At 40.0% G+C, this 22126-nt stretch overlaps 1 long non-coding RNA gene across 2 annotated transcripts; it reads right to left on the reverse strand.

Annotated features, from left to right (window-relative positions):
- Positions 1-91: 91 nt before the first annotated feature.
- Positions 92-21180, reverse strand: LOC144296083 (uncharacterized). 2 transcript variants are annotated; one of them, XR_013363207.1, is made up of 5 exons: positions 21033-21180; positions 18485-18637; positions 13582-13644; positions 901-1034; positions 92-766 (listed from the first exon to the last, which is right to left on the reverse strand). It is a non-coding gene; the product is annotated as an uncharacterized LOC144296083 (long non-coding RNA). The 2 variants fall into 2 exon arrangements; XR_013363208.1 differs by lacking the exon at positions 13582-13644 and having other exon boundaries at positions 94-766.
- Between the last annotated feature and the right edge of the window lie 946 nt (positions 21181-22126).

The following is a 22126-nucleotide window of genomic DNA, read 5'->3' on the forward strand; positions in this document are numbered from 1 at the left end:
TGTGTCATTACAAGAAGGATATGTACAGTGCAATAAGATATTTGGGGAGAAGGAGCAACCACATTCATGTAACTTTATCACAGTATATTGTTATAATTGTTCTATTTTATTATTAGTTGTTAGTCTCTTATTAAACCTCATTTATAAATGAAACTTTATCACATGTTTAGGAAAAAACTCTATATAGGGTGTAGTACGGTCATAGTTTCAGGCCTCCACCAAGGTCTTGAAATGTATCCCCCATGGGTGAGGGCACTACTGTGCTCAAGAGGTCAGCAGTTCCATTCCTCCTGATGCTTCCAAGCCTCTCCTGTTTGGGTCTCCCAGTTTGCAGAGGGTGTGTGAGTCCATTTGCCTGGAAGGTCTGAGGAAGTCGAGCTGCAGCACCACTCTATTGTCATTGCTGCATCTCAGGCAAGTCACTGTCCTTCTCCTGATCCCAGGCTTCTTACCAGCCACTGTTGACTTCTCTGCCTATCTTTAAGGTTCTCTGTCTTGACCCCTGGCTTCCTTTCTGGTTACTGATTTGATTTTCACAGCCTGGCTCCTCTCAGCTCTTCTGGCTGCTTCAGGGCTGGGGAGAGTGGCCCCCGTGAGGTCTGAGGGGCAGGGGGCACACCTGACAGCACCTCACCACAGGAAGGGCCTTCCGGGCCTGTGCAGTGACCCAGGAACCTGAGGGCCCCTGGGGGGGGGGGGTGAGTCGAGCAGGGCCGAGTGGAGGGGGGCAGAGAGCATTCAAGTTAGTTGCATCTGATTCCAAATCCTGCAAAGATAAAATTCAGATGATTTCAAATTGTCACATACAAGCGTTGTTAGATTCTGAACTTTTGCAATAAGAGTAGTGCGTGCATGTGTGTGTGTGTGTGTGTTGTGTGTACATGTTTTTAATCTACTCACTCAAAAAGTTATTCACTCCTTCTAAAAGTAGAGGCCAAGCCGGTGATAAATTGCTGACTCTTCGACATGAATATTGTTCAATTATTCACAGATGTGTTTGGCCTGACAAAAGCCTTTGCTTCAGCACATTTCTCCTGTTAACCAAAAGCATTCATGTTAATGTAGAATCAGCTATCATTAGCACAGACTTTCAGCAGCTTTCAGCTACTCCAGTGTCTTCTTTCTTCACTCTATCATTTTCTCTTATGATTTAATAAGTGTGAGGCTGGAATCCTGGATCTGAATTTATCCAGAAAGTTGCACGGACTGAATTTTGACACCTGCTGATTCCCCAAGCTGGGCTGTCTGCTCCATTCCTCACCCACTAAACTAAATTGTGGGATATTGGCTTTGCAGTTCTCCCACACTGGCCTTTGGGGAGACCAGCTGGCCAGGCCAGAATTTTGGGTTCAAGACAGAGGCTTCTTTCTGTAGGTGTGGCATCTCTCCTTCCCCTTTGGATTAGATTGACCCGAAGGGCTCTGCTTCATGAAGGGTGTGCCTTTCACCACCCTTATCCTATTGCTTCAACTGTCTGCATGGTCTCCTCATGTCCCAGGATGATCAGGTGCCTCAGAGATCACCAAGGGCAATGGTTTTCAAGCCTTTCATTTTCAGCAGCGCAGCTCTTTCAAAGGAAATTTTGTACAGAATGTTAAATGTCTGAGACAGAAGAGAAAAGCTATCCTGGAGGAAATAAGGTGATGCCATGTGCTCCCTCTTCTCCCCAGACCCAGAAGCCTCTGTCAGGAACTCCAGGGCTCTGCAAGTCACAGGCCTGAAATCTATGACCAAGCAAAGCCCAACTGAGGAAGGCTGAGACTTGCCCAAGGTAAGACACTGGTCACTGGCAGAGCTGAACCAGGATACAATTGCTTTGAGAGCTCGGTCGGTATTCTCTCTCAGTTCCTTCTTCCAAGACTCTTCCTAAATACCATGTCCTTCATTAGGGAGATCCTTCAACACTTAAAATAGGTTTTGTTCATTTTTTACTCAACAAGTATTGAGCTCCTCCTGTGTATGAGGCACTGTTTTATGTTCTAAGGAAGCAACAGGAGAGAAAATATGTGAAGATATTTGCTCTCAGGAAGCTTATATTCTACTGGGGAGAGAGAAAAAAATGAACAAATGAATAATTAGATAAATGAGGAAAAATAAAACCAGGAAAGAAATGCCAAGGATCAAGTGGAGATTACAATTAGAAACAGGTGTTCTTTTACTGGAAGATGGCATTTCAATGCTGACTTGAAGGAGGTGCAAGAGTAAGAACATATGAGTATCTGACTGAAAAATGGCCCAAAGAGAGGAGACAGTTCACACAATGGTGCAGAGGTAAGAATGTACCTAGAGAGTCGAAGGAAGTGTGAGGGGGCCAGTGTGTCTAAAATAAGAGATTCAGGGGATCCTTGGGTGGCTCAGCAGTTTGGCGCCTGCCTTTGGCCCAGGCGTGATCCTGGAGTTACGGGATCGAGTCCCACGTCAGGCTCCCAGCATGGAGCCTGCTCCTCCCTCCTCCTGTGTCTCTGCCTCTCTCTCTCTCTCTCTCTCTCTCTCTCTCTCTCTATGTCTATCATCAATCAATCAATCAATCTTTAAAAAAATAAAATAAAATAAGAGATTCAAGGGGAGGCCAGTAATAGAAAGCCAGAGAGGTAATGGGGCCAAATTATTTATGACCTCACAGGTCATCGTAAAGTTTGTGCTAGCACTTGGATGAATGGCAGACCACTATAATGGTTTGAGCCAAGGGACTTAGGTTTTGACGGGATTATACCTGCTGCAGTGTTGCATGAAGATATAGGGGTGCTACAGGTGGAAGTAGGGAGACTTCACTATGGCAGTAATCTAGGGGAGGCATGATGATAGTTTAGCTTGTGTGGTGGTGACTGTTAACAATCCAAATATTTTTGAGGGTAGAGCAACAAATTTTCTGAAAGATTAGTTGTGAGGTGTGATGGCAAGAGAATGGTCAAGGGTGATTATGCAGTTTTTAGCCCGAGCAAATGAAAAGATGATCAAGATGGGAAAGACTGTGAAAAAAAGTGGTTGAGGGGATATTAGAAGCTCAGTTTTGAAGAACTTCCCTTTAGTACCTGTCAGACATCTAAGAGATGAAGTGATTTGAAGATTCTGTCCACTTGTGATGTTTGTAACCCCCAGGCCCCAAAACAATGCTGCAAGTTTCAAAAGCAATTTGATCATATTCTGTGCAGGATAGCAATTAATTTTGCATGTATTTGACTGTTGTTAGGACAATATAAGCATCCTGGTGTTGGTTGGGAACCTTATTCATCCTGGTATCCTCTGCTGCTTCAGCACGATGCTGGGCACATGGCCTGTGCTTAATAAATACTTATTGCTGTGAATTCAACCAACCTTGTGGAAGAGCTACAGAATTTAAGAGCAGCATGACATAGTCTAACATCTTCCAAATTGTTTTCTGCTGAGCACTAATCTCTTAGGATGTTCAATTAAAAAACCAAGTCTGTAGTCATATAAGTTTAGGAGACTCTATATTCTACACCCTTGTCTTTGAGCATCACAAAACAGAGTTGCATATTAAAAGGGATTAAAAATCCTTCAAAAAATCCTTTGAAATATATCTAACACACTGTCCACGTCAGTGTCTCCCAATCATATCTGGCTATTGATCTCTCTCCTCATGTAGCCCTTGCAGTGTCTTCTGGAACTGGTTGAATAGAACATGTCTTGGAATATGTTGGGAGACAAAAAGAATGCTGGAATTAGGACGCTGAAGACCTAGGCTTTGAGCTCTTACAGTGTGATCTTAGACAAACATTATTACCTGTCTGGGCTCTGCTTCTTCATCAGATAGACTCAGACTAGTTAATTCTATGGCTGAAATGTGTAACATGCAAATTTTATTCATTTCTTTTATTTATATTTCTCCTAAGTGCAGGGCTGGGTTTTAGCAAATTAGTAAAGACCCCCCATGGTTTATATTTAGCATCTAACTTATCTCTTCTTTCTGCTTTCCCCAGTCTCCTCTCAGTTTCTCTAGGAGAGCTCATGCTACCTGTTAGCCATCCAGCCTCCTAACATTAACATGTGTCTTTCTCCTTAATCTCCCACCCTTACTTGCTCTCTAGGCACTGCATTAGGTTCCAGAGCTTTCCTGCCTTCTCCTTGCCTCCTCTAATCTAAATATTGTGGGGAGATCTGGCTAGTAGGAGCTACCTAATGTTTGCTGAGTGAACAGGTATCAATGGTTCAGACATTGCTCCTCCCAGGAAACCCCATTTTCTGCAGCTCTTCTGGAGATTAGTGCCTGATTTTAAAGAAGAATGTCTCTGATGGTAAGAACTTTAGGACTGGGGGGTAACTTGGGTGCACATGGGTCCTGTGACCCTCGATAGCACACTAGAAAGAATATTACTTTTTTGGTTTCTGTATAGGAGTCTTGTTGGTATGTTAAGAAACTTGGCACATGATGTCTGTAGAGAGCAAGAATGGAAAAAAGATGTTCAGAACTCCCCTGAGTATAGCTTACCTAAACATGCTGGATTTAAAAAGTGTCTTTCAAATGCATGAATGAGCTGGTAGGAAAGTAAGGGAATTCTTTAGAGACCAAATGCAAGAAAGTCTGAATTAATCTAGGCTCTGGAGCAGGCATATGTTCTTTTAGATTACACATATAGGAAATAAGAAAAAGGGACTGGGATCTAAACAAAGTGGGAATACCCATACATAAAGCTGGGGTATCTCAGTGGGTGACCTAAAAAATCACACACCCCACAAAGGGAGACGATAAGAAAGTATGCCCTTAGGCTCTGGATATTACAGAATAAAAGAACATATATCCCCAGAGAACTCTTATCCACAAACTCTCCATCATGTAGACTTGGTGTCTGGATTTATATTACAGGTGACCTAAAAAACTGTGTTCTGAAAATTTAGTTTTAAATAGTCCCAGGTTAGCAGTGCCCCTAGGCATTTGGAAGAAACAAATATAAACACTCTCTGGAGAAAAACTCTAAATGCAGGGCTGGAGAATTCTCTCAGATAAAGGTCTTAGGAACATGAACTCACAATGAGAAATCAATAAACACATGGGTTCACAAACCACCATTAGCAAGAGTCAGCAGAAACAACCAACTACAAAATTAGAGCTGCAAAGACTGCAGATATTGGAATTGGCAGATAGAGAATTTAAAGCCAGGATGTTTAATACATCCTTGGAATTAAATAAAAGTTTGTTGAAAAACAAATCATGAAATTATAAAAATATATCAGAAAGATTTTAAAAAGGAGCCAAATAGATATTCTACAAATGAAAAACATTTATAAATTAAGTTAAAACTTAGTGGATAGTCACAGAGAGGGTTAATGAACAGAAAGATAGGTCTGGGAGAGAGTTTGAGAATATCAATGGCACAGTGACAACATCCAGCATTTCTATTATTGGAATTAAAAAAAAAAAAGAGGCAAAGAGAGAATAAGGGAGAGGCTACACTGGGGTATAAAATGACTGAGAACTTTGCAAATTTGACAAGAGACACTAAGGCTTAAATTCATTAAGTCCATGAAACACAGTGAAACTTCAGGACACCAAGAAAAAGAGATCTTAACAACAGCCAGGAACAAAGGACAAACTATTGCAGAGAAAAGAAAATGAGGCTAATAGATAACTTCTCTTGCTAACAATCAAAGAGGAAACTAGGAGAATGAGCTCTTCACCTTTTGGAAAGAACATGACTGTCACATAGAACACTATATTTAACAAAACTTCTTTTAAGAATGAGGAGAACAAAAAAAAAAAAAAAGAATGAGGAGAACAAAAAAATATTTTCAGACAACCAAAAAGTAGGAGTGTTTACTGACAACTTTCACTTAGGGAATTTCTGAGAGTTCCTAGGAAGAAGGAAATCTTGAAGTCCTTAAAATCTCAAAAGGAGGGCCTAAAATATTACAAGAATGGTGACCAAAGGAAATAATAAGTGGATAGATCGAAATGAACATTGTGTAAAGTAATATTAATCATGCCTAATTTGTGGAATAAAAAAATTTAAAAAATCCTGGACCATTACATATAAGTCAGGATGGAAGTGATGGGATTTAAAACATTCCAAGATCTTTGTTTTTTAGGAGGATTAGTAAAGATGATTTATGTAATAGATACTATAGTTGTACTGCACGGTCATCCGTGACCTCAAACTCATGCTGACAGTATCCTCCCCTGATGCACCATGCTCCTTCTCTCTCTGGGCTGCAAGGATTTCTCCAAACCTATGGGTGACCACCAGGTTCATGTGCAAAAGCAGGACGGAGGTTTGGGTGAGTTATTGTCCCTGGGGGCAATTCTCAACTAATGAAGAATGGAAGGTTATAGATAACTGCCCACATTTCCCATCTTTCAGATGGTTAATTGTAGAATTCATTTCTCATGCTCCTCAGAAAACTTGGTAGAATCAATACCCCATTGGCCATGTCACTGGCCTTGATAAAGACCCTTATCAGGGCTTTCTCTCTTCCCTATATCCTCATTCTCTTACTTCTGCTTCTTTAGGTTGCCTGCTAAATATCCAAGTCCTTGTCTTATATTCTGTTAATCAAGGAGCTCAAACTAAGACAATTAAGTTATCACTTTAATTTAATATCTAATTTAATTTAATTTAATTTGTTAAAGTTAATTTAACAACTATTAAAAGTATAAAAATAGCGTGAATAACTTTTAAAACCAGCATAAGAAAAGATGGAATGGAAGGGAAACTCGGTTAATCTAAAAGAAGGGAGAAATAGGTTTTTTTTTTAAGTTTTTAATAAGATGGTAGAGATGAACCCAAATGTATGAGCAATCACAATCAATGTAAATGGGCTAAATGCTCCAATTAAAAGATAAAGATTACTAAACTCGATTGTAAAGCATAGCATAGGGGGAAAAAAAGAGACAGGCAGACCAAGAAATAGACTTTTAACTATAGGGAACAAACTGATGGTTACCTGAAGGGAAGTAGGTGGAGGATGCATGAGATAGGTGATGGAGATTAAGGAGTGCACTTGTGATGACCACTGTGCGTTACATGTAAGTGTTGAATCAGTATATTGTACACCTGAAACTAATATCGCTCTGTATGTTAGCTACTAGAATTGAAATAAAATCTTTCTAAAAACCCCCAAAAACAAAACAAAAATAAAAGCATAGCAAAACAAAGCAAAGTCTAGATATATGCCAGTTATTAAGATCAAAACCCAGAGATACAGAAAGGTTGAATAGGCTAGGAAAAAATCTTACACCAGGCAAATGCTAAAGGAAAGCTAGAATAATATTTTTAGAGATTAAAAAACCCCACTGTCTTAGGGTGCCTGGGTTAAGCACCTGACACTTGATTTTGGCTCGGGTCATGATCTCAGGGTCTTGGGATTGAGCGCCATGTCCTGCCCCATGTCCAGCCCCAAGTCAAGCTCTGTGCCTTACTTGAGATTCTCCCTCTTTCTCTCTCTGCCCCTCCTCCAGCTCTCTTTCTCTCTCAAATAAATAAATAAATCTTAAAAAAAATGCAAATCCTCTCAGTATCCATTGGTAAAAGCTTCAATTTGCTATAAATATGTAACAATACTAAGTCTGAGTGTATCTAATAGTATAACTTCAAAATATATAAAACAAAAATTGATCCAACTATAAGGACAAATTGACAAATTTACCACCTAAGTGGGAGATTTTAACATCCTGCTCTCAGAGACTGATAGGTCAAGCAGATCAAAATCAATAATAGCAGAGAAGGTCTGTATAACACATTTAACAAGCATGATTTAAGGGATGTATGTAGAACACTGCACCAATAATTGGAGAATATACATTCTTTTCAAACACACATAGAACAATTTTACAAAAAAATTGATTGATTACTAGGTTGAATGCATTTAAAAGAGTCTATCTAACAGATATTCTTAGGCAATGATGCAATTGCATTAAATAAAAATAAGACAATATAACAGAAATTAATGAAATTCTATAATGAATATATAGTGGAAAAACAATAATGAAAATAATATAAATCAAAGCTTGTGGGACACAGCTAAATTGGTACCCACAGATGAAATTATGGCCTCAAATGCTTTTATTATAAAGAAAGAGAAGCTGAAAAAAAATGAGCAGCTAAGCATCCAACTTTAAAAGGTAGAAAATAATAATAGAAAAAGTCCAAAGAAAGAAGTAAGGATATAATAAAGGAAAGGTCAGGAATTAAAGAAATGAGAAACAAAAGTCCAATAGAAAGGAGCAACAAGGGTACACATTTCTTCTTTGAATGTCCAAATAAAATTGACACACCTCTGCAAGACTGACCAAGCATGACAGTGAGAAGAAACAAATAAACATTAGGAATGAAAAGGAGCTCAACTATGCATTGAGGCAGCAGAGATTAAAAAGTAATAAGAGGATATCATAAAAAATTCATGCTAATAATTTCAAAACTCATACAAATTGCATAAATTTGTATAAATTCTTAGGAAAATTAAAAAATCACTAAAATCACCTTAAGAAGAAATGACTCTGTAGAAAGGTATTGACTCAATATTTAGAAATGTCTTCAAAGAAGGCACCAGTCATAGACAGCTCTATCAATAAGGTGAGTTCTACAAAGCTTTCAAGGAACAAATAACTCCAAACCTACATAATGTCTCAGAGAGCCGAAAAGAGACAAGCATATCCTCATTATGAAATCCTGACAAAGCTAGTAGAAGAAAGGAAAGTTATGGGGCAATTTAACTCATGGCTTTTTCTGTAAACATCCTAAACAAAATACTAGAAAAGTGAATCCAAAACCAATGATAACTTTATTTATTTTTTTTTATTTATTTTTATTTTTATTTTTATTTTTTTTCAATGATAACTTTATGACCAAGTTTATATTGTTCCAGGAAGACAAGGTTAGTTTGACATTTTAAAAAAGTAGATTTAATTTACCACAATGGCAAATTGAAACATCTGATAAAAACAATCAATTATTTATGGTAAATGTCTTAAGTGAACTCAGAACAGAGGAATATTCCTTAGCCAGATACCTACGTCAACCTGAAGTTTATAGCCAACATTATATTTAGTGGCCAAAACATTAAAAGCATTCCCTTTAAGGTTAAGAACAAGAAAGGATCCTTGCCACAACTACATCAATAATACACTGCAAGTCCTAGCCAATGCAATAAATTAAGAAAAAATCCATTAGGACTAGAAAGAAAGAGATAGTATTATTTGCAAATAATACAATAAAAAACTCAAAATGATCTGTAAAAAAGGATTCAAAATAATAAAAGAATTTAGTAGGTTGTCATGTTTTAATACAAATATCAGTTGTATCTGTATACTTTGGAAAGAATCAGAAAATGCAATTAAAAATGCTTGTCATGGTAGGAAAACAAAATATAATGTATCTAGGGACAATAAGAACAGAGATTTACATAGTAGTTATCATGGACTATGCACTATTCTAAACATTCTTTTTATATTAACCTATGTAATCCGATCACAATGCCATGATGTAAGTGCTATAAATTAGTCTCATTTTATGGCTGTGGAAACTGATAACCAAAGAGATTATGTAAGTTGTCCATATTGTATGGTTAGTAAATTGCAGAGTAGGAATTCAAATGCAGCATCTGTTTTCAGAGTATGTGCTCTTAACTACTATTCTACAGTTTTCTTTTGGAAAAAATAGCAAAACTTCATTGAAAGACATAAAAAAATTAAATAGAAAGGCATACCATGCTTATGGATAAGATAACTTAATATTATAAAGATCCCGATTCTCCCAAAATTGATCTATATATTCATTGGAATTCCAATCAAAATCCTAACAGGATTTTCGTGGAACTTGACCAGTTAACTATAAAATTTATATAGTTGAACAAAGGGTCAAGAAGAGTCAGTGCATTCCCCAAAAGTAAAAACAAGGCAGAAGAATGATATTTGCACTATCAGATAACAACATAAAATGCTAGTACTATAAAAATAAAGAATGTGCTTTTGGCGCAGGGATAGACACAATAAAAATCTTATAAACTGACCCATGCATGTACGGAAACTGAGAGGTGACAGAGTGAGTCAGTGGGGAAAAGATGAGCTCTTCAATATGTGGTAGTCTATCCAGATGGAAAACAATGAGAATGGATTCCCACTTCACACTATACACAAAAATTAATTCCCGATGGACTAAGGTCTTATATGTGAAAGGCAAAACTTTAAGACTTTTAGAAGAAAATGTGAAAGAATATTTTTATGACCTAAGGGTGGTGTTTATTTAAAACAACACAAAAAACCCTAATGATAAATAAAAAGATTGCAAAAACAGGGTAGACTGAAATTAATAATTTCTAGTTATCAGAAAACAACAGAAACCGGACAGATAAGCAACAAACTGAGAGAAGAGATTTGCAGTATACATAACTGGCACTGGTTCAGGGTCCAGAATATAATAAACAACTTCTCTAAATAAATAAGGAAACGACTAACAGCTCCAAGGAAAGTGGAACAAAAGATATGAGCAGAAATTTCAGCATAGAGTGTGAATGGCTAATAAGCATATAAAAAGGTGCTCAGGGGAAAAAAAAAAAAAAAGTGCTCAGGGGATCCCTGGGTGGCGCAGCGGTTTAGCGCCTGCCTTTGGCCCAGGGCGTGATCCTGGAGACCCGGGATCGAATCCCACGTCGGGCTCCCGGTGCATGGAGCCTGCTTCTCCCTCTGCCTGTGTCTCTGCCTTTCTCTCTCTCTCTGTGTGACTGTAATAAATAAATTAAAAAATTTAAAAAAAAAGTGCTCAAACTCTTTAGGAATCAAGGAATTCACATTAAAATCATGTTGTGGTATAGTTTCTTACTGCCTAAATAAACAATAATCAGAGAGTCTGAAAAATACCAAATGGAATTAGTAAGAGTGTAGAGCCAAGGAAACTTTCTTCCACTGCTGGTGGGAGTATTAATGGCTACGGTTGATTTGGGAAACAACTTGTTACCTAGTAAAGTTGAAAGTAGGGTATCCAACATTTCCACTCATACATGCATAGTCTAGAGAAATTCTTGCAAATGTGCATCAGGACAAAGGTACAAGGATGTTAACAGCAGCATTGTTCTTAATGTTACAAAACTGGAAACAACCCAAATGTGCATTGACAGCAAGATGAATAAATACATTTTTGATGTGCTCATAAAAGGAGTACTATACAGTGATGGGAATGAGTGAATTATGGCTCAGAGTTCCCTATGCAGGAATCTCAGAATGATAATATTGAGCCTAAGAAACATTTGCAGAAGAATAAATAGGGTATAATTCTACTTATATGGAGTGAAATCAGGAAAAACTAAATACTATTTTGTTCAGGAATTAAAGATATATCTAGTAACACTATAAAGCAAGGCAAGGTAATGGTGAATATAATTCAAAGTAGTAGTCTCCCTAGGGAGTAGGTAAGAGACTATGAATTCAAGAGGGGCATACATGGGGATCCCCATGATACCAATTACATTCTATTTCTTAATTTAGGTAATAGCTACAGGTTGCTGCATTTTGTTATTATATATTTTTTTAAAGATTTTATTTATTTATTCATGAGAGAGACAGAGAGAGGCATAGACATAGGCCGAGGGAGAAGCAGGCTCCTGGTAGGGAGCCCGATGCAGGATTCCATCCCTAGACCCAGGATCACTCCCTGAGCCAAAGGCAGCCACTCAATTGCTGAGCCACCCAGGTGTCCCTATCATATTATTTTTATACTTTAAACTTTATATATACTTTGTAAGTGATACATTTTCCAATTAAAAAAAGAGGAAAAATGTTTACGGAGAAACCTCCTCTTTCAAATTGTGAAGTGTTACCATTCACTTCCCCAGGCTCCTGATGACATTACAAAAAGGAAAATAGAAAAAAAGAAAAAGACCACATTTACTAAAACAAGGAACTTCCCAACCCCTCACAACAAAGTATGAAGTATCAGTATCAAAAAATGGACACTGAACTGAGCAGAGGAAGTACGCTGAAAGCGGACACTTGCCACCTTGGGCTATGAGCAGGATGCAGACTTCCCTGAAGACCAGTGTCTCCATCCTGAAAGATAATGATCCTTTGGTTGGAACAGTGAGCCCCAGGGGTGTGACTCGGCCCCAGGAGATGTAGGATGTTCCTGGAGAGCATACTGCATGACTTTGCAGAAAGAGAAGACAAGGGGAGCGGAAGGAGGAGTTGATGCTGGTCATTTCCATGACGGGCTTATTGATGATCTGGCTGTCTATTCCAGCCTACTGCTTAAACCCCAGTGGGCTGAAAGGGAGAGGAGATGGTCCACAGGTCCCAGATTCCTGTTAGCGGGACCATGCTTCCATTCTGCAACTGCTGGGAGTGTTGGGTGCTATGACCCACAGCTGCCCTTCTCCAGAGAACTTCTCACAACATAAGAGGAGCTGCCTCATCCAGAGATGCTTAGGAGGTTACACCGGAACCCTGGGTGGAGCTCCCAGCTCCCAACCAACCGACTAATGTGAGGGAACCTTGTGCTGGGCCATTCTGTGTACCAGTCCTGCCCCAGGATCAGGCTGACAGTGGGATTCCAGCCGAAACTCCATCCTCTGCTCTATCCAACCTCCTCCACTCCTTTACAGGTCCTTTGCTTGAGAATTGCCTTTCTTGTCTCTGCTTTGAGGGCACCTGCTGTGTATAAATTCTGCTGATTTTTTTAAAAGCTCTTTTTCCCACTTCCTCTTACCTTACTCTTCAGAAGGTAATTAACTTCATTTACGTATACTTTATTATTTTATTTAAAAGGCAAATACAAAATCTTTGTATAGGAATAATAAATGAAGATTGAGTAGGGTGGACAGGAATAAAAAAGCTACAGGTAGATGAAAAACATATCCAGAGGAATGAGCAAAAAACTACAAAAAATTTCAGATGACTATTAGGTCCAAGTGCATGAAATTTTTGATTTTGACCATTATTGACTCACAAAAACACAAATTCATGTGGTCCCATCTGAATAGGTTTCCAAATTCTTACAGAAGTTACAGGCAAGGGATCCCTGGGTGGCGCAGCAGTTTGGCGCCTGCCTTTGGCCCAGGGCGCGATCCTGGAGACCCGGGATCGAGTCCCACATCAGGCTCCCGGTGCATGGAGCCTGCTTCTCCCTCTGCCTGTGTCTCTGCCTCTCTCTCTCTCTCTCTGTGTGACTATCATAAATTAAAAAATATATAAAATAAAAAAGATTAAAAAAAAAAAGAAGTTACAGGCAATATAATCTCTCAAAAGTCGCGCTCAAAAGGAAGTAGATGGTTTGAAGAAAAAAAAAAAAAAAAACAAGACAACAGAAAGAAATGGCATGTAAGTTAGCGGAGCTCCTGAAGAAAAATGGAAGATAAAACAGAAACATTATGGAGATGAAAGCCACATTAAAAGCAATAAAAATAAGATGAAACTAACTGAAAACAATGACACAGTGGCTTCAAGAAATCATAGTAAACAAAATGGGAAGTGGAGTGATATAATCATGATTATAGAGAAGGTAATAGACACTGCTGTCTTTGACAGGGTTCCCTATAAATAGGCTCTGAGGTGGAGTGATGCATGCAGAAGGTTTACTGGCATATTCTCAAGCAACCCCTCTTAGGGAGACAGGCAGGATTGGGCAGAGGGAAGCTGACCTGCGATGTGGGTGCAGCTGAGGTCTGAGCAGATTCCACGTGGAGCTCTGGAATAGGGTGGCCCTACAAAAGTGAAAGAAAAGAGCTAAGCCTTTGCTTCCCCTCATTAGTGCAGCCCATCATCAGCCCTGGGTTGGTCTCTGGATGAGTCCGTTTCCTATGGCTGAAGGCTAGTCCCAGTGAGCAATGCGGCAACTGATATATCTCGCAGCTGGGGGGTAGGCACCTTGGCCTGAACAAGGAAGCTGGTACCTTGACATTTTTGTAGAGTCCCTTCTTGTTCTCAGCACCGCTGGGCTGGCAGCCTTCTGTGTCACCCAGTAAATGGGCTGTATAGGCGGTCTCCTGAACTCAGAGAAGTCTTTCTTTTTTTTTTTTTTTTTTTAAGATTTTATTTATTTATTCATGATAGACATAAAGGGGGGGGGCAGTGGGCAGCGACACAGGCAGAGGGAGAAGCAGACTCCATGCCGGGAGCCCCACACGGGACTCGATCCCAAGACTCCAGGACCACGCCCTGGGCTGAAGGCAGGCGCCAAATCGCCGAGTCACCCAGGGATCCCCAGAGAAGTCTTTCTTAATTAGGGACATTTATGTAACACAATAATCTGCCCTTTACTTTTGAGTGAGTGAAGCATGTCCCAAATCCTTGGGCCCTAAAAGCTTTACTGAATCTCAGAAGGGTGTGTCTGCAGAAGACCTCCAGCGTGCTGGCCTCGGCCTACTCATCCACATCATCAGTAGAATGGGTGTCTAATTGGTGTGTTATCTGTTGTGTGATCTGATCCTTGTTACTGGTCTGCTTAGTAGGAGGGAGGGTAATGGGAGGTTCCAAGAGGGACACACATTACCTTGTAAGGCACCAGTCTCATTTAAGGTTCCTGAGTGATTTTCAAGCAAGGGGGTTTCATTTTGTTCTGGTAGAGTGGACTACTTCTGCATGCCTAGCAAGTTCTGGGGAATCTGGGGGTTCAAAATTCTCAAATGTAAATATTCAGATACCCCAAATCTCAAGTTTCAGGGTTCTCTGCCTTCCCTGTTAGGGCTTTCTTTTGCTGAGCTCATGAGCATGGTTCTCCCTGCTGTTTGCCCAGCTGCTGCAGTCAATTACGGTGTTCTTAAATGCTACCAAGGAAACCCTCTGGTTTTCTTTCTTTCTTATTTTTTTTTTTTTTTTTTTTTGTGAATGGGAGGTGACGCTCGCTGAGCTATCACTGTTCTTTAACACATCAGTGGCACTCAGCTACCCATTCCATTGTCCTGATAGTCACATCATACCTTCAAGCTTTTCCATCTACCAGGATCATTCCCTCAGGTAACTCATTAAACCATATCCCTGACATGTTGCTCTGTGTATCTTATCTTTGAAAGCTAAAGGAAGCCTGTTAATTTTATCATGTTGGTTTTGGCCCATTATACGAAACTGACAAGATCTTGAATCTTGATTTCTCATTCGCCGCATTATCCTCCAGTTTTATATTATGTTTATTCAATTTATTGATAAAAATATTAAATAGGACTGGGTCAATGTTGATAAAACTGTTGAGCAGGACAAGGGTAGAGACAGGCTGTTGAGGCATGCCATTAGGAGCCGTGCCTCATTAGTCTCACTAATTCAACAAATATTTATTGAATACTTAATATCTGCTGGGCAACCTGTCTTACATTGGGGACATAAATGATGAACAAGAAATGTCTCCTGACCATAAGCTCCTTATGCTTCTCCATCTAGGTTTACATAAATCAATTTATTTACTGTTGTATGCTATGGCATTCAGCTAGATTATATTTATACCAAAATGTACTATAATCTAGCCTTCTGGTTCTTGGAAATTTTAATTTAATGGATCAGTAAAAGTCCTAATACAAATAATAAGGGGTGATACAAACAGAGTTCTTTTAATTTTGTAAAAGAAAGATATTTAAAAAGTGCTAATAACTGTTATTTCATAACATATAGGTCAGTTCCTGCCCTCATGGAGCTTACAGTCTATTGAGAGCCAGACTTTGAACAGAGAAACAAAGGAATAAAATGCAAAGTGCAAGTTATGAAACTTGTTAAGAAGGAAACAAATAAGGCACAGGAGTGCAAATAATGGAAGCAACCAGAAAAGGCCAGAAAAGAAGTGACAGGTTCTTCAAGAAGCGATAGCAAGGAGCTGGCCATCTGGAAAGTCCAGGAGGGCACAGCATGTGTGAAACTCCTGCTGGGCAACTTGGTGGATTTGAAGAAGTGAAAGGAGGCTAGGTGAGCTGGGGCAGTAGGAGCAAGGAGGAGCATCCAAGGGTAAAAGTGGAAGAGTGTGGGAGAGACAAGCAGGATTAACTCTGAGTGACCATCAGGGCACTCTGCATGCTGCCTGCAACCACCTGGTGGGTGACTTTGTTCCCCTCAGTAGGAAGGCTGTGCTGACCCCCAGGTGCCATCAACACTCAGCTGCTGGCTTTCTCAGCAGTAGCATGCAACTCCCCTGAGCATCTAGCATCCAACCTCCTTCAAAGATACTTTCACAAGAGCCTTAAAAAAAGGGGGTGGAGTTCACAGGGGGTGGCATCTCTCTCTTAGACTCGGCACAGCTGCAGAAACTCTGGCTTGCACTCTATGGTTTGCCTGAGCCCTTCCCTCCACCAAGAGGTTGGCTAAGTCAGAGCATGTGGGGCTTGCTAAGCCACAATAAGGAGTTTGGATTTTATTCAAGATACAAAGGAAATCGTTGAAAGGTTTTGAGCAAGGAAGTAAAGCAATCTGATTTACATTTAAAAAACCTCACTCTGCTTGCTGTGCAGGGAATGGATTATATGAAGACTTGGGTTGGAGCAGGGGAACCAGTTGGCACCTGTTGAATTAACCTGGATGAAAGAAAGTGGCTTGAGTAAGAGTTCACATGGGGAATTGAAAGAAGTAAACAGATTCCAAATACATTTAGGAAGTAAAATGATAAGACTTACTAATTGATTAGATGTCAGTGTAATGGGCCAGAAGAACTCAAACATGGTGCCCAGATATGTTGCTTTAGCCACTGGGTAAATGGGGTTCCATTTACAACAATGGGAGAGAAGGAAAAATATATGATTTTAGGGGAGAAAAGAATGGCTCTCCTTCATAAATGTGAGGTTTGAGATATTTGTGAGGCATTCAAATGACATGTCAACTGGACTATTGGGTGTATTGATCTGGAGTCTAAAACAGGGGTTTGGGCTAGAGCTACAAATTTTTTGTCATATTTATTGTATAGATGTGATTGAAGAGAATATGGAGAGATAAAAGTGGGCAACAGTATGGAATCCTAGAGAATGTCAATATAGGACGTCAGAAGAGAGGGAGGGTGGGGGGCAGGGAGAGGAAGGAGGGGGGAAAGAGAAGGGAAGAGATTGGAGGAGAAAGGAAAGAGGGCCAGGGTGGTGAAAGGGGAAAGGAGAGGGAGACAGGAGAGGACAGAAGAGAAGAGAGAAGACCAAATGAGGGTTTTTAAGGAACAGCAGATTCTAGGGAATTTTTGTAAGCCAATGGGGATGATGTAGAGGGAGGGGTGTTTGCTGGTGAAGGAGAGAACTACGGCCAGAGTGGAGCTGATGGTCCACGTAAATGGGTCAAGTCTTTTCCTGAAGTTTTTAGGAAAATAGACAATGTGTCCTTCTATTCTTTGAATCTTTAAATATACAAGTAGAGGCCGTATCCTCCCAATTAGACGTTTCTTTCAGTGTTCTGTGATGAAACAGCCTGGATGTAACCCCCAGAGCTCACTGGGAGTGTCTGGGGATGCTTTTCTCATGTCACGCTATCTTTTGACAGATGTCCTCTGAACCATAATTGCTCCATCTTTCTGATGAAGACAGAGGCAAAGCAGAGACTGAGTGGCAATGCCCCCCGTCCTGCGTCTTTGGCTGACGTTGCACTGTTTACCTCGAGCAGGTTCCTTCCTTGTCCTATTCATACAAATGTATCTGAGAGAACACTGGTGTTGTCCTTTCCATTATCACCTCAGCTCGTTATTAGCTGTGACCTCTAGATAGTGTTCTTATCAGTACATACCACGGTGGCGTTTCTCCCTGGCAATGTGCCCATCCGTACTGATTATTCTGGTGGATTCCTCAACATTCATTATATCCTAGGTGATGATTCTACTATAATTTTATGAAACAATTCTTCACTAGTGATTGGTGTAGGGAGGACCCAATTTCACCCAGCAGGAGGGTAAAGCTAGCACAAAGGGGATGGCAGGACTGAGGAAGTCCTGGAAAAGTCTCTCTCAGACATGCCTGTAGCCAACCCACTTTGAAAAGTGAGTTTTTCTAATATGTTTCTCCCCTTTAAGTTAATTTGAGTTGCTGCTTCCTCTGGGTTTCCAAGTCATCCTTTTTCTAACACCTTCCTTTGTCCCCTTACCCCGACATTCTTTTGAAATCTGTATTCATCAAAGAGCTCCCTGTGCAGATGTGTTGACTTCTGTAGATGTCTCCATGTCTTTTTAAATGGTATTAACTATAATTGTATCCCAAGAATTTCTTGTTGTATGGCCTTCCAACATCTTTCAGTGTTCCAGTGTTATAAAATTTCAGGCATCCAGTATTTTAGATAACCTGTCCTGTTATTCCCATAGACTATTGAAATGTGTGCTACAATCATCGTTTTGGCATCTAGGTTTCTTTTCCTCAGAGTTGCCCGTTGCACCAGCTGCCATATAAAATCTCTTGGCCTGTGACGTGTCCTGATTTTTGGTTTGGAAATACAGTCACCGTTCTTTTAGAGTCTGTCCATGGCACTAGCCCGATTTGAATGTTTTGAAACCTACATTTCAAAAGTGACATGTCTGACTATATCTAATGCTTCTTTCATTCACAATAATAACCTCCAACATGACACGGTCCCTTTCTCCCAAGGTTCCCGTCACTTCTACTTTACCAATTTGTTCTTCCTTGTTGGTCAGAATTAAGTCCAGAGTAGCAGCTCCATTCTTACATCCTTTTCTTTCTAAGAGACGAAGCTGTCAGCGTGGAGCGTCAGGTAGCTCAATTGGGATGAACCCAAGGGACGTATTTGTGGTAATTCACATGCCTGGAAGAAAAGAGTTTGATGTGAGCTTCAGATCAGCAGAGAAATTGGATTTATTTTGGACACTGTATCAGGAGGAAAAGGACCAAGCCACTGGGAGAAATTGAGGTGATTGAATAGACTGGACCAAGGCTAAAGGCTGTGTTCATTCTCTTCAAGAAATGAAACGCTGGCTCTGGGAGATAGTGTGTCTGTATAGTGTGTATAGTGTGTATAGGAAGACACTGTATAGTGTGTGCAGATCTGAGAAAAAATGCAGATCACTCGGGGTTTGGACAGGCAGATGTCAGAGTAAGATGGAGATGTGGTAGGAGTATAGGTTGCTGGCCACTCACCAGATGTTTTCATAGCAAGCCAGGTAGATCTTTTCTCACAGAGGAGATAGTTGTATAGGGCCAGCAGGTGCAGAGGCAGGAGTGTTGGGGGCACAGCACCACTTTCTGTACAAGTGGCGAGAAGCAGGAGAGTGACGTGGATTCTAGGATTAGTTAGCTCTGGGTTAGAAAATGCCATAGGTGGATAAATTACTATACACTTTTGCATGTTAATACCCTCTTCTGCAAGGTGTGGATAATAACACCTGCTCTGTGGGTTGATGAGAATTGAATTTTAAGGCATGGAAAGCACTTCATACAGAACTGGCACAGAGTAAAACTCAATAAATGAGAGGGGCAGACTCCACTCAGGGTCAGAAAATTGCTGATAAGGTCCACAGGAAGTGGGAAAATGAAACGAGGGGAAACAAGGGAGAGAAAAAATAGGCAGGAGTGAGAAGAAGGGCTTCAAAGAGAGTAGAGGACAATAAAGTCACCCAGAAATAGGCCTAGGAGACTGTTGCACCACCAGACAGGCAGTGAAGAGCGCCATTGCGCAGAACCACACCTGTGTTAGACCAGAGGTGCAAATATAAAGACAACAGTGCCAGTCCTCAATGAGCTGTTCTCTGGCTACCTGTGGGTATCTTATTGCAAAGAGAAAGTATAGAACCACGGGAAATGGAAGAAATGAACATGAGTTTATTATGTATATTAGTATGACTGGCTTAAGTCAGCAGTACCTGCCCTTGGAGGGAAAAGATGTCTGAGAGTCCTGAGTCTGTCCCCTGCTGGCAATGCATGTGGACCTTGGGGCCCCTTACGCACATGGATGGCTGTCTAAGCAGCTATGCAGACCAGGGTTCCTGTAACTGTGAAGGTCTCTCATGTGTACAGTGAACTTATAGAACTGCTATTTTCTTGGTTATTCTTAGGGTTTCCTTCCTCATACACCCCAGAGTGTGAGCTGTGCCTTGTTTGCAGGTTATTCTAGTGTGTAAAAATAGTCTTGTAAAGTTGGAGCTTATATGGAAGCATTGTTATGCGTTGCTATATATGTTATATTGTAAAATATGTCAGAGTATAGAGGCTAGCACACACATTCACACACACACGTACACACAACTTAAAGAAGAAGAAAAAAAGCATCTCATGAAGTCTCCCTCCCCAAAACATTCCGTCCTTTCCCCCAGGGCAAACACTATCCTGACTTTCGTAATAACATTACCTTGGTTTCCTTTATAGTCTTTCTGTCTATTCAGATATCCTTAAATATTATATTGTTAGGTTTTGTGTGTCTTTGAACCTTATATAAATGGGGTTATAAGTATTTTTTGTGATTTTTCTCTTTTGCTTCTCAATGGGTTTGTGAGCTATAGTCAGTTCATTTTATTGCTGCCTACTATTCCATTACATGAGTACTCCACCGTTTACTCACTGACTTTACTGTTGACAGACATTTGTGTGTCTTACATTTTTTTTTTTTTTTACCACCATGAGCAGTGCTAGTGTGGACACTCTTTCATGGCTCCTGGTGTAGAAGTACAAGGTTTATCTAGGGCTAGTGCTTAGAAGGGGTCTTTCTGGGACATAGGATATGTTCCTATTCAACTTTACTGGGTAATACCAAACTGTCACAATGGCTGTACCAATTTATGGTGCCATCAACAAGGTATGAGAATTTCCACTGCTCCACATCCTCTGCACCATCACTTTGTATTGTATATATAAAGTTTTATATGTGATTTATACATAATATATATGTATGTGATGTACATATACACATATGTATAAAAATGATGTGTAGATTTATTATCCATTTGTAACAATGTAGTAATGTACAGAGCTACATTCTCTAAACACTGTACAATGAGAAAATTTAAGGAATTTGCAATAGTAATATTGCCCATATTCAATTTCTGCTCTCTCATTTGATTTTAGAATATACCTGTGACACACACACACACACACACACACACACCCCAACAAGCCAGCTCTTCTGTTTGGGAGCTTAAATTTTCAATAGGTCATGGGAGATTTCTGAGAGAGGAGACCCCCAAAATTTGGTTGAGGACTGCTTTTACCCCTTTTTGATCTATGATCAATGCATCCCCAAAGCACTGAGTTAGTGCTCTTAGCTGAAACAGGTTTTCTCAGTCAGGAGGGCTCATCTTTCCTGGTAAGAAGTTCTGGAAGTGTGGGACTCAGTAGTTGCCCTTGCCAAGGCATTCAGGGACTCCTCAGGTTCTAAATGACTGGCATTGAATGACTTAATAAAGGATCCAAGGACACAAGAACCATACAAACTGATTGGGATTCCAGGGGCCTCCTGGAGCATTTGCCACTTCGTGTTCTATAATTGAATTACATGGTGAGGTAGAGTGTGCATAAGTATAGAAGTGTTTTTATCTGGTTGATGGTTGATCAGAGAATTGCAAGCATAAAGAGAATGAATATATTTTTTTACAGCAAATCAGAGTGGACTGAATAACACAGTAGTCTCTGCATATCTATATTTTTTTAGATTTCTTAAAAATTGTTTTCTTTGTTTTAATAACAGACTTTAAGATAAATAAAGTACAGTAGGAAGTTATGATATATACAAAGTATAAAGTACTGCTTTATTGGAAAATGTTAATCATTTACTTATAAAATTGGTAAATGGGAATAGTTATAAAATCTATGTTTACATGAATACATGCTTGCAAATGGTAATGGTTGCATTTGTTTATTTATTTTTAAAAGATTTTATTTATTTATTTGAGAGAGAGAAAGAGAGAGAGAGAATGAGTAGGGCAGGAAGGACAGAGGGAGAGGGAGAAGCAGACTCCCCCCTGAGCAAGGAGCTGGGGGCCAGCTGATCCCAAGACCCTGGGGTTATGACCTGAGGTGAAGGCAGATGTTTAACTGACTGAGCCACCCAGGTGCCCCTATTTTATTTATTTTTAAATATAGACTTTATTTTTTAGCAATGGTCTAAGATTCACAGCAAAACTAAGCTGAAAGTACAGAGTTCCCATACATCCCTTGGCCCCCTCCCAGCAGCCTACCTCATTATCAATAACCCCACCAGAGAGGTCCATTTGTTACAATCCATGAACCTACACTGACATATTATTACTGCCCATAGTCCATAGTTTATAGTAGGGTTCACTCCTAGTGTTGTACATTCTATGGG

The sequence above is a fragment of the Canis aureus genome, chromosome 24 (assembly GCF_053574225.1).
Source record: "Canis aureus isolate CA01 chromosome 24, VMU_Caureus_v.1.0, whole genome shotgun sequence".
Taxonomy (NCBI): Eukaryota; Metazoa; Chordata; class Mammalia; order Carnivora; family Canidae; genus Canis; species Canis aureus.